Here is a 5,203-nt window from a genome sequence, read left to right as displayed (position 1 = left end):
CTGCCCTGGAGCTCTGATGTGGCCTCAGGTCTGTGCTGCTGGCCCCTCTGCAGCCGCCCGGGGTCCCAGCTGCCAGCCCCAGGTCCCCCTTGGTCCCCTCTGCAGCTGCCAGGTTCCTGGCCGCTGGGCTCAACTCCTGGTCCCGACCCAGGGCTCCGCCACTGCCCCCAGCTGTGGTCCCAGCCTTACGCCTGTCCATGCCCCTCACTGCCCCAGGCTGGGACCACAGCTGGCGGTGGCTGCGGAGCCCTGGGTCAGTGCCAGGAGGAAAGCCTGATGGCCAGGAACCTGGTGGCTGCAGAGGGGCCGGCCGACGTTGACCTCCTCTGGTCCGGCAAGTTCCCTGGTTCATCATGGTCAGGTCCTGAAGATACCGGACCAGGGAAGTGCGACCAGTAGCAGTGACATGGAATGAACCTGATCAACGTTTGTTTCCTTGCACCTTACCAGGATTTCCAGTTTCCAAACCAGACCTCATCTCCTGGCTGGAAGGAGGGGAGGAGCCGTGGGTCCCTGATCTCCAGGGCTGTGAGGAAAGGGAGATCCCAAGTGATGCCCACACAAGTGAAGAATCACCCAACTCAGAAACCAATTGCTGTATCCTTTTAGCAGACGTTACTCATGCATTTTCATTATGCCTGTCTGACCCTTCAGCTCCTGCTGTCATCTGTACTCAAGGGGTGTGGAGGAAGAATGGGTCCCTTTCTCTCTTCTCTGGAGCAGGATATTGGTGGAGTAGGATTCAGCTCTGAATAGTTCAGTATCCCCAGCAGTTATTTGGGTGTCTTCCCCTCTTTCCTGTTCCCTTTTGAGGTTCCCTGTCCCCTGGCACAGGAACTGACTCCTGTCTGGATTCTCTCTCTGTCCTAGCAAGTGATGGGATGGTGAGTGAGAACAAGGAGGAGAATCCTCAGCAGGAAGATCCTGAGCGAGTGGAACCACAGGGGACGGTATTGGGAAGAGGTGAAGGGGACATTTCCCAGAGTCCCAAGCAGGGAGAAACCCATGAGAGTCAAAGCAGTGCAGAGAGGCAGCAGGGAAACCACTTGGAGGAGACACTGGTTAAATCCACTCAGCAGAAGAGGAGTGAAGAAAGTCAAAGAAACTGTTCAACAGAGAATCCACACTGGAGAGAAAAGCTTCCGGTACAGATCAGAGCTTATTAGACATCAGAGAATCCACACATGCAAAAGCCCTTACAAGTGTCCAGACTGAGGGAAAAGCTACAGACACAGGTCAACCCATAGTGGGCATCGTACGCTGCACACAGGAGAGAAGCCCTATAAGTGTCCTGACTGCAGGAAAAGCTTTTGTCAGTGCTCACTCCTTACTCGGCATCAGAGACTCCACAGAGGGGAGAAACCCTACAAATGCTGTGAGTGCGGGAAAAGCTTCAGTCGGAACTCAAACCTCCTGTCACATCACAGAACTCACACAGGAGAGAAACGCTTTAACTGCGGGAAAAGCTTCAGATACTGGTCAACCCTTTTCAAGCATCGGAGAATCCACACAGGAGAGAAGCCCTATAACTGCCCTGACTGCGGGAAAAGCTTTGCTCAGCACTCAGCCCTTAATAAACATCAGCGACTCCACGAAGGGGGGAGACCCTACAAATGCAATGAGTGCAGGAAAAACATCAGCCGGAAACATCTCCAATCACATCAGAGAATCCACACAGGAGAGAAGCCCTATAAGTGTGCTGAGTGTGGGAAAAGCTTCAGGAATAGTTCAATCCTTATTCTCCATCACAGAACCCACACGTGAGAGAGACCCTATGAATGTAGTGAGTGCAGGAAAAGCTTCCGTCAGAAGAACGCCCTTCTATCACATCAGAGAATCCACACAGGAGAGAGACCCTATGAATGTCCTGAGTGCGAAAAAAGCTTTAGGAACAAGGCACACCTTATTAGACATCAGAGAACCCACACAACAGAGCGACCCTATGAATGTAGTGAGTGCAGGAAAAGCTTCCGTCAGAAGAACGCCCTTCTATCACATCAGAGAACCCACACAACAGAGCAACCCTATGAATGCCTGGAGTGTGGGAAAAACTTCCATGAGAATTCACAATTTCTATCACATCAGAGAATCCACACAGGAGAGAGACCCTGTATCTGCCCTGACTGTGGGAAGAGCTTCTGTCAGAACTCACACCTTCTATTACATCAGAGAATCCACGCAGGAGAGAGACTCTTTAACAGCTCTGACTGTGGGGAAAGCTTTGCTCAGTGCTCACCTGTTTTTGAACATCAGGGACTCCACATGGGAGAGAAACCCTACAAATGCAGTGAGTGTGGGAAAAGCTTCACTCAGAAGTATTCCCTTCTCTTACATCAGAGAACCCACACAGGAAAGAGACCCTCTAACTGCCCTGTCTGCGGGAAAAGTTTCTATGAGAGAGCAGCCCTTATTCAACATCAGAGAATCCACATGGGGGAGAGATGCTATGAATGCAGTGAGTGTGGGAAAAGCTTCACGTGGAAGTATACCCTTCTCTTACATCAGAGAACCCACTCGGGAGAGAGACCCTAGAAATGCAATGAATGTGGGAAAAGCTTCCATCAAAAAGCACACGTGATATCAAATTAGAGAATCCACACAGGGGAGAAACCCTATAATTGCCCCATCTGTGGGAAAAGCTTCAGCCAGAGCTCACACCTCCTATTACATCAGAGAGTCCACGCAGGAGAGAGGCCCTTTATCTGCCGTGACTGCGGAAAACCTTCAGTCACAGGTCAGCCTTTGTTTCTGTCTGGAGAATCCACACAGGGAAGAAACCCTTTTAATGTCCAGAACAGGGGTAAGCAACCTATGGCACCAGTGCCAAAGGCGGCACGTGAGCTGATTTTCAGTGGCACTCACACTACCCAGGTCCTGCCCCCTGGTCTGGGGGGCTCTGCATTTTAATTTAATTTTAAATGAAGCTTCTTAAACATTTTTAAAACCTTATTTACTTTACATACAACAATAGTTTAGTTATATATTATAGACTTATAGAAAGAGATCTTCTAAAAACGTTAACATGTATGACTGGCACGCAAAATCTTAAATCAGAGTGAATAAATGAAGGCTTTCACAGCACTTCTGAACGGTTGCTGACCCCTGGTCCAGAATGTGAGGAAAGCTTCAGTGTGAGCTCAGCCCTTCCAGCACATCAGCGAATTCACAGTGGAGAAAGACCCAATGTATGTATTGATTGTGTGAAAAGCTTCAGTCAGATCGCATCACAGAACACACATGAGAGACACACCCTGCAAGTACCCTGGTTTCGGGAAATGCCTTATGTCACAGCTCAAACCTCAGAACACATAAGACAATCCACAAGCAACACAAACCCAAGAAGTATCCTGGCTTGCAATGGGACAGGTAAACAACACTTCTGCCAATTCCCACGAATCTCAGTGGGTCAGACCAGAGGTGCTGGAGTGGCCATGTAATGAGGACACGGCATAATTATTAAAGCAGAAAATGAAATCGCTTTCCCAGAGCAGAGCTGTTTAGAACTGGGGGAGGTTTCAGTTGAATATTAGGAAACACTATTTCACTAGGAGGGTGGTGTGAAAGTAGAATGAATTATATTGCGAAAATAGAAAGGATTAAAGAAATGCTGTCTGTACCTTTAAGACAAACTGTTGGAATGCTGCAATCCAGGTGTCAGGAATACAGACATTAACATAGAACAATTGCACCGTTTGAGGGCAATTGGTGAAGTATTAGCCTTAAATCGATAACAGTTAGTAAGGAAATAGGATATGCATGCTGTGCCCCATGTGAATTTTCCTGTTTTGCTTTCTTTGTCCCTTTGTCTAATTCCCGCTCTTTTATCTGTATAAATAAGACTGTTTGGGCCTTGCATGGCCGCTCACATATTCTGAATGTTATTGGCAGAGCGCTGTGCTAATAAAACAGAGTGGTCTGACAAATTGTGAGTCCTGATTCTAACTTTGACAATTTGGAGGTTCCACCGAGATGGCAACCGTCTTCACTGGGGCTGTGTGATTCCTGACTGTTTTTGTAGGATGACTGTGGCAGCCGGCACCTGGGCATTTGGCCCAAGCGGTCCTCCACTAGAGCGGAAAGGCGCACAGCCACAGTGAGGTCTACGCCATCGAACCTGTTGGTTCCCACTCTGTTCTGGTAGGGATCCCGGGATCTGACATCAGGAATCTGGTCAGGTAATTATTTCTGTGTTTTGTCCGGACTGAGGACTGTCCTGTCTCTGTGTCTATCTGTCCTCTTGTGGAGTGTTTGAGTCTGGGTGCCGTCTCTGTCTGGGGATCGGCCGACCAAGGGGTTCCTGTCCCCGCGGTCTGAGTGAGTGAAATCTGCACAATTGCAGCCGCACCACACCTTGGGTAAAACCCTTAGTGTGAAAGCAAGGGCAATTGAGGCAGTAGCCTGTGGGCTCCTTTGGTGTGTTGCAGCAGGCATCGCTCTGACGAACCTGAATTTCCTTCTTGTGTGATTGGTGTGTGAAAGTCCTCCTGTACTGGTAACCAGACGTCTAAGTCGGGACAGTTCCCTAAATGAACGCCGGCTCATTTTATGTATTTAGGATGGGTCCAGACTCCTGTAAAAAGGGTCAAGACTCCTGTAAATTTCTGGGAAAATGGTCTAGGCTAACTCAGGAGGATCCCAAAACTCAGTGGCCACTGTTAAAATCTTGGAACAAAGACTGAGTGGACGTCTTAAAGGACAAACTCGGCCAACCTAAAACTAAATTGGCTAAAGGAGAGGTTAATTGTTTCATGCAGTGGTGGGAAGAGGCAAATCATAGGTGGACAAAATCAAAACTGGCCTCTCTCACTTATTCAAATAATAAGTTAAAAGCTTTATTAAAAGCCTCCTCTCCCACCACTAGACCGAGCGCTCCCCTTTACCCCGTTCTCCAAACCCCGGATCGATCCAAACCCCTTCATACTCCCATCTCATTGTAAAAAGGACAAACAGTCCCTTGTTCTGTTCCCCTTTGTTGTCTGCCTCAGAAACTGATTCTTTATAGTGTCCCACTACCAATTCAGCAAGGCTGGGGGCGGGGGGGCTCCTCAACTAGCCCCCACCCTTTCTGGTCCCTTTCCTTGAACATTTCTTTCAAAATTGTGAAATGACCACAATATCATTCACAAACGGTTCATTGAAAAAAAAGCAGGATCGGGCCCAGACAAGCAGGCAAGCAACAGAAAAGAAACAGGTTGAAAGCCCT

The 5,203-nt window shown here is 48.6% G+C and overlaps 1 pseudogene; it reads left to right on the top strand.

Annotated features, from left to right (window-relative positions):
• The first annotated feature begins 385 nt into the window (after positions 1-385).
• LOC115659448 lies at positions 386-2,851 on the top strand (annotated as a pseudogene).
• The last annotated feature ends 2,352 nt before the right edge of the window (positions 2,852-5,203 follow it).

The sequence above is a fragment of the Gopherus evgoodei genome, chromosome 11, assembly GCF_007399415.2.
Source record: "Gopherus evgoodei ecotype Sinaloan lineage chromosome 11, rGopEvg1_v1.p, whole genome shotgun sequence".
In the NCBI taxonomy this organism is placed as follows: domain Eukaryota; kingdom Metazoa; phylum Chordata; order Testudines; family Testudinidae; genus Gopherus; species Gopherus evgoodei.
The sequence above is the reverse complement of the archived record's forward strand: the minus strand, read 5'-3'. Positions and strand labels throughout refer to the sequence as shown.